The sequence below is a fragment of the Psammomys obesus genome, unplaced genomic scaffold, assembly GCF_907164565.1.
Source record: "Psammomys obesus unplaced genomic scaffold, mPsaObe1.curated_primary_1811, whole genome shotgun sequence".
NCBI classification, from domain to species: Eukaryota; Metazoa; Chordata; class Mammalia; order Rodentia; family Muridae; genus Psammomys; species Psammomys obesus.
In genome coordinates, this window is record NW_026596244.1 from 3,032,654 (window position 1) to 3,041,170 (window position 8,517).

The 8,517-nt window shown below is 35.0% G+C and overlaps 1 pseudogene; it reads left to right on the forward strand.

The window, feature by feature from the left end:
- The first annotated feature begins 6,905 nt into the window (after positions 1–6,905).
- Positions 6,906–7,144, forward strand: LOC129668493 (small nuclear ribonucleoprotein G-like; annotated as a pseudogene).
- Positions 7,145–8,517: the final 1,373 nt, after the last annotated feature.

Below are 8,517 nucleotides of genomic sequence, written 5' to 3' on the forward strand. Positions count from 1 at the left end.
GCAGATGCTGAGCCTGATGGCCAAGTGATGGGCAGAGTGAATGGAATTCTATGTAAGAAGTGGGAAATAGTAAGAGCTGGAGGGGATGGGAACTCCACAAGGAGAGCAACAGAACAAGATAATTTGAACACAGGGAACTTCCCAGAGACTCATACTCCAACCAAGGACTATTCATGGAGATAACCTAGAACCTCTGCACAGATGTAGCCCATGGCAGTTTAATGTCCAAGTGGGTTACATAGTAATGGGAAGAGGGACTGCCTCTGACATAATCTGATTGGCCTGCTCTTTGATCACCTCCCTCTGAGGGTGGAGCAGCCTTACCAGGCCACAGTAGAGGACAATGCAGCCACTTTTGATGAGAACTGATAGACTAAGATCAGAAAGGAGAGGAGAACCTCCCCTATCAGTGGACTTGGGGAGTGGCATGCATGCAGAAAGGGGGGGGTGGGATTGGGAGGGGAGGAGGGAGGGGCTTATGGGGGGATACAAAATGAATAAAGTGTAATTAATAAAAAATTTTAAAAAATATTGTTTTTTTAGAACTGTTGTTATCTTTTGTCCATCCTTGTTCTGACATCATTTTGGAATAACTTTCAATAAGGAACACAAATGAGAGTATGAGACCATACATACTGACGCTTAAAACTGGAATCCAGCTGAGCTCATATTGCCTTACTGTTGGAAACACCCCAAAAGATTAAAGGTTGGCTGTTGAGTTTTCAAGTAGGTCAGCGTTCATTTCCATGTGTTTCAGATTCCTTTCAGAATTAACAAAAAGAAAGAGAAAAGTGGACTTGGCAAATTGAACAAACTAATTAAAAAGCAAACAGATGATTTTCCTCATTCTAGTGAAATGGCAAAATTTATTCAAATACTATTTATTTAAATAGTACAGCTATTTGAATAAGAACATGAAAGCATAAAACAACAGATTCTTTCAAACTAGCACATGGTCTTTGATATGACTTTTCTTTGACACTATTTTAAGGAAAGATCTGATTCCTTCATTCTGACTCTCTCTATATTATTTTTGTGCACATCTACAATTCAAAGGTTCAGAATGCTTTAATTAATTGAAATCTGTTGTGTGTGAGTGTGTCTGTGTATACACACCGGATAGTATAATATTACTATCTCTCTTAGGGACTCTCTAACTCTGTATTCTAGTTCTTTAACTTTATGTGAAAAAAGGTGAGTACATTTTTTTCAAGATAAGGTTATATGTATATAATGTGTGTGTGTGTGTGTGTGTGTGTGTGTGTGTGTGTGTGAATCAAGAATCATGATTTAAGTATCTATAATATCAAGGAAGTTATTGTTTTGTTGTGATGCCATCAGGCAATTTGTGAGATTGCTATTGACTATACTAATAAACCTTAAACAAGGTAATCATAAGCCAAGCATGAAAGCAATAACGAGTTTAATTTCTAACTCAAATTTATTAATTCCTTTGGCAGCATAGTAAGGGAGCTTCCACATCGAAATGCTAGTATAAAATGTAGTAGCCTTCAGACTGAAAGTCAATCAGGGTGCTCTCTTAGCACCCACATCAATTTTTTGCAATGCATTGTCAGAGTTTTTCTCTATTGCAAGGTGACTGAGTGCATAATGATCCTCAAGTGTTTTTGCCACATACCTATAGAGATTTTCATAAGAGTTTGGATCCAAGATAATATTGAGGCAAATGTTAATTCACATTGCTTTGCATGATTATGCTGTGCTGTCACAATGCTTTTGACTGATAGGAATGAATAGAGGCTGAAAAAAAGCCTCTTTACATGAGGAATTGTGGTTGATCATAGGTAACTCATTTCACAGAATAGAATTCCAGTTCAAATAATGCAAAATATTTAGTGAAAAGCATTGTCTGTTCTACAACAGAAGTTTCCTCTCAACTTTTAATTTTTCTATGATGTTCAAAGTGTTTCTCAGAAGAGAAAAGTAGAACCTTTTGGTTCTGATATATGTCAGTCCCAGAAAGGCTTTGTTGTTGTTTCCATTTGCTTGTTTGTTGCTTGCTTGTTTGTTTTTTTTTTGAGGGGGGGGTGAGGAGATATTGTTGCTGCTTTATTGTATAATGAGTACTTATTGTACTAAAACTCGCATTCCCATTTGTTTCTACACCTCAGACAAACTTTTTGAAAGCATATATACTTCTTTATTTTTCAGTGAAAAATTTTGCATTTATTTCTGTTAAATTACAAGATCCTTTCAATAATCACGTTTAGGCCTCACAAATAATTTATACAAAAATCTAGGCATAATGAAGCAGAAATGTATTATTTATTCAAATGAAAATTCCTTCATTTCCTAATTTGAGAAAAACAAAATGTAAAACATGCACAGTACCTAATATGACTAACATCATGTAATGCTGTCCTATTTTCCAAGTCTGAGCTTCATGAGGATCCCATGAGAAAACAAAAGGCGAAGGCTTCTAGCTTCGTTTCTGTGAGACTCACATGTCTTTGTTAATTTGTGTGGAACCTCAGTTTTCCCACCACCGAGTGAGCGTTGAAATAGAAACATGTTCTTGAGGTCATGAACCAACCTCAAGAACATGTTAATGCTGGCTGCCACATGTATGCTGTTAGTACTCATTAACTAATGTTCCAGCTTTTTGTAGAATATATGAAAAATGTTCAGAATTTTATAGGTAAAATCATCTGATCGTCACTAATTATAACACTGCATTTTCAAAAATTAAATCTGTTTGAAAATCTCATTGGTTTTATCTGAATAAATTATCTTATAATTAGTCTTTTATTTCCAATTTAATATAGAAAGAGCATACAAGTTCCTAATCTAATAAGATAGGGTTTTAGGTCTAATATGCAATTATAAAACATTCCAGGTTTGAAAGTTTTCCACACAGAATACTATAATGGGCAAAATGAAAAGAATTAGCAACATGCTTTCACAGTAACAGAACAGTGAACTTATTTTTAAAACACATTGCCTTACTATAATGATGAAGCGTTCTTTCCCAGTTTTCTCATCTATCATTAATCTATGAGTATAATAAAGAATAACCCCGATATTTTAGCACTTTTACATATTTTAGCACTATAAAAACCCTAGATGTTTTAGCACTTCAACGTTTTCTCAATTTCTTTTGTTGTTTCATGTCATTTTGTTTTTAATGGGTTTTCTTTTACTGTCATTCATTTCTCATAGGCTTAATGACATATAAAAATAAATATTTTTACTACTAAGTGTGGAATGATTATGTTTTGTATTATGTGGCTCCCAATATTTGAATAAATGGAAAACTTGTTTTATTATGAGTAATATAAATCAGTTTCAGTCAGTGAAAATATTAGCAAATTCATGATTTTTTCTGCTTGTAAGATAAAAATTATCATAAGTATGATAGAGTTGTCTTTTAAAACACTATTGAAATCATATTTGACAAAGATGCCAAAACCATTCAATGGGAAAGAGACAGCATCTTCAACAAATAGTGCTGGTCTAGCTGGATGTCTACATGCAGAAAAATGAAAATAGATCCATATTTATCACCCTGCACAAAAATTAAAGATCAAGTAGATCAAAGACCTCAACATAAAAACAGACACACAAAATTGGTTAGAAGAAAAAGTGGGGAAGTGCCTAGAAGCCATTGGCACAGGAGACAACTTCCTGAACAGAACACCAACAGCACAGGGTCTAAGAGCAACAATTAATAAATGGGACCTCATGAAACTGAAAAGTTTCTGTAAAGCAAAAGACATTGATATCAGAACAAAACGACAGCCTACAGACTGGGAAAAAATCTTCACCAACCCTATATCTGACAGAGGGCTGATATCCAGTATATATAAAGAACTCAAGAAATTAAAAAAAAACAACAAATCAAGTAATCCAATTTATAAAATGGGGTACAGAGCTAAACAGAAAATTCTCTGTAGAGGAATATAGAATGGCAGAGAAATACCTTAGCCATCAGGTAGATGCAAATCAAAACAAGCCTGAGATTTCACTTTATACCTTCAGAATGGCTAAGATGAAAAACTCGAGTGAGAACACATGGTGGAGAGGTTGTGGAGAAAGGGGAACCCTCCTCCGTTGCTGGAAGGAATGTAAACTTGTACAACCACTTTGGAAATCAACCTGTCTCTTTCTCAGACAACTAGGAATAGTGCTTCCTCAAGATCCAGCTATATCATTCTTAGGCATATATTCAAAAGATGCTCAAGTACACAACAAGGAGATTTGTTCAACCATGCTCGTAGTAGCTTTATTTGTAATAACCAGAACCTGCAAACAACCCAGATGTCCCTCAATGGAGAAATGGATACAGAAATTGTGCTACATTTACACCATGGAATACTATTCAGCAATTAAAAACAAGGAAACATGAAATTTGCAAACAAATGGTGGGAACTAGAAAAGATCGATTATCCTGAGTGAGGTATCCTAGAAACAGAAAGATACACACGGTATATACTCACTTATAAGTGGATACTAGACCTAAAAGATAGGACAAACATACTAAAATCTGTACACCTAAAGAAGCTAAACAAGAAGGAGGACCCAGGGAAAGAGGATCAATCCTTACTTAGAAAGAAAAAAAAAAAAAGAAAGAAAGAAAGACAAATGGGATGGACACTGGAGTAGAAGAAAAGAAACAGGATAGGAGACTACCATAGAGGGCCTCTGAAAGACTCTACCTAGCAGTGTATCAAAAGCAGATGCTGAGACCCATAACCAAACCTTGGGCAGAGTGCAAGGAATCATATGAATAAAAGTGGAGTTAGTATGACCTGGTGACGAGGAGCAGCCTTGCTAGGCCACAAAGGAGAACATTGCAGCCAGTCCTGAAGATACCTGACAAACCAGGGTCAGATGGAAGGGGAGGAGGACCTTCACTATGGGTGGATTAGAGAGGATCAGGGAGGAGATGAGGGAGGGAGGGTAAGATTGGGAAGGAATGAGGAAGGGGGCTACAGCTGGAATACAAAGTAAATAAACTGCAATATATATAAAATGTAAAAATTTAATAGAAAAACTATTGAAATCATATTGCTGAAAAACTGGGATAATTGTAAAATGTTAGTCTATATGAATAAATGTGGGATGATATCACTGCCATGGTGAGCAAAGCCATTTTCTGCGAACACAAATTTCTAGGCTTTTCCAAAACAAAAGCAAAAATAAAAGAACCTGACACTAACTTTCTGTGAAACATAGCAAAATTTACTTAATGGTATTGATGTCTCTTTTGTGTTGTTGAATGATATTGAAGCTTATTTTCTGTTGATGAATGATAGTAGGATATATCTCAAACAGCTGTTATACAGTCAAGAGCACATAACATTTTATATAACTTGTATGTAATGATTTTATTATTCTATGTAATCTTAAATGTCATTTTAGATCTAGTATATATTAATTATATAATTTAAAAATCTTAGCTGGGTATAGTGACACATATCTTTAACTCCATAACTCTGGATGCAGAGGAAGCTGGATCTCAGAGTGCCAGGACAGTCAGGGCTACACAAAGAAACCATCTCTAAAAGCAAACAGACAAACACAATCTATTTTCATTACTATTACTGCATGGATTTTAACAACAGCATACACAGTGTAACATTGTTCAACCCTTAAGAGACTTTCACAATGCATAGTAAAGTGTTTTCACTTTTAATAAAGTATACCTACACCTGAAAAACAAAAAAAAAAAAAGAAATACTTGCATGAAGTGAAAAGAAAAGCAGCCCTGAATACTATTTTGTCAAACCCTACTGAGCAAATAAATAATTAAAAGTAGTCAAAAGAAATGACAGACTGTACAGAAAGCAATTGTCAATACTTACCTCTCTGCTATCACATCATTTACACAGTTCAAACCTATAGAGAACTAGACCAAAAATATAAAACATGTCTGAAGCCTGTTCTTCAAGATTAGTGCCTAGTTTAACATAAGCATATATGTATACAACAAATATACTTTTTAAGTGAATGGAATATTATTTTATGTTTTACTTACTTCATATCAAATAATAGATTTGAATATCTTATTCAAATTTTATGGTTATATTTGTATATTGAATATGCCCAAATTATAGATAATAATAGAATTCTGAAGTTATCATTAAACTTATTATGAAATTTGGACAATTTTTTCTAAGGAATATATTAGATATTACTGAAATAAAAAGTAAAACTTATTATGTAAAATTTTAAGAAGAAATAAAATTTTCACTACTTTTTTGTTCTATAGCCACAATCATATTCATGTATACACTTTAATAATTAACAAGCTTATATTTGTAATTGTTTTGGTAAGTTTACTACCTTTTGAGATATTCTGTTTCTTTGTTAATATAAGAAAAAGCCTAAATCCTGATATTTGCTTTTATTTCTGTTTTTAACAATTTTATACCTCTGTTTTTATTGTAAGTGTAGGAATGTATAGCTTGTATGGACATATCTTTATTTTCAAGAAAGCTATCTTTAAGGGAATTGTCACCAAGTAGATGGAATGGAACTGTGAAGTGAATGAGATACAGGGTGAACATAATTGTTGTAAAGGAAATTGAACAGAATATATATGCTTAAATGAGAAAGAAAACTCTTTCTGATAAATAACCATTGTAAAAAAGAAGAATAAAAATAGTATGTCATCAAAGGCATACATTCATAATATTTTATCTTCCTTATAATATCTTGCTAAAAAGAGAAAAAAATATTTAACAGTTAAATTTTGTTATTTGTTGTTTTGTTTGTTCTATCTATTGGATTGTTTCACAGAGACAGACAGGAGATGCTAATAAACGTCCTTGAGTTGATGTCTTTTTGTAGCTATGTGCCATGGTTCATTACTAATAGGTAATTATGGTATCAGAAAGCAAGAATTGCCTTTGTTGTCATGCAGAGACTGCTGAGGAGTCGCCATGAGTAAGGCCCAATCTCCTAAACTGAATAAATTTATGGACAAAAAATTATCACTGAAGCTAAATGGTCGCAGACATGTACAAGCAGTACTAGAGAGCTTTGATCCAGTTATTAATATTATGATTAATATTATGATGAGTGTGTGGAGATAGCAACTAATGGGCAACACAATAACACTGGAATGTTGGCCAAACGAGGAAACAACATCATCATTTCAGAAGCCCTGGAAAGAGTTTAAACAATGTCTGTTCAGCAGAGGTGTCCATATCCCTCCCCAAAGACTGGTTTGATTGTGATCTAGAATTGGGTATATGAAAAATGTATATTTTCATGTGAAACTTTTTGTTAAATAAACATTTGTGATATACAAAAAAAAAGAAGTAAAAGCAAGCACATCCTAAGAAGCTCAGTGTCTTTAATCACATTTGAAAAATGCTCTCAGTACATTTCTACAATAATACCATAACAGACAAGTAATAGAAATGCATGCTTGCTGGTAATTAAGTAGAGAGTTGTTCAGTTTCCATGAGTTTGTAGGCTATCTATTGTTTCTCTTGTTGTTGAAATCTAGCTTTAACCCATGGTGGTCTGATAGAGCCCCTGACACTAATAATGATACTCTACTATGCTTTCAGACAGGATCCTAACTTGACTATTGTCTGGGAGTCTCCAGCCAAACACCAGATTGACACAGATGCTGGGACTGAGAACGAGCCAAGCATGGGGCAGAACTCAGGAGGTCCTTTGAAAATGTTAGGGGAAAGATTAAAGGACACGGAGGGGACAGGAACCTCATAAGACCAACAGAGACAACTACCCCAGTCACATGGGGGCTTTCAGAGACTGAGACACCAACCAAGGAGAATGTATGATCTGGACCTAGGCCCCCTGCTCACATGTAGCCAACAGGAGGCTTGCTCTTCAAATGGAGCACCTGGAGAGTGGAGAGAGGGGGGCTGCTTCTAACATCGACTCTGTTGCCTGCTTTTGGATCACTTCCTCTGGGAGGGCTGCCTTGTCTGTCCTCTGGGGATGATTGTGCCCAATCCTGATGTGACTTGATGAGCTGGGAAAGGTTAATATGGGAGTGGGAGGACTCCCCTTTTCTGGGGGAAAAGAGAGAGGAGAGGAGGGAAAGGGGAAGTAGAGAGGACTGGGAGGAGGGGAGGAAGGGTCATCCTCAGGATGTAAAGTAAATAAACTAATGTTAAATTTGAAACTAATATTTAAAAAATGCATGCTTGGATCCTGAGCAAAGAAACGTTTGAAAACACCCATTGCATGTGAATTATTCTCATACTAAATACGAGGATGCTGTTGTTCACTTGTAACTTAGTAGGTGATTATAGAAAATGTTCTGAGTGATTACCCTGTGAACTGAAGGAAAAACATAAAGGAGCCAGAACGAACTGCTGATCATAGAAATTCTAAAGCTGAGTGTTGGTAAGGGGAGACTTAAATCTGAACAGCATGAATTAGTCACATTGGTTTTAACTTTTGGTGTAAGAAGAGAGATGGAAGTAACATTTCTTATGAGAAAGGCAATCATCCGGTATAATTCTGTGTCTGAAATCTGTTATAAATTGTTATTAAAGAATAGGTATGAGTCTC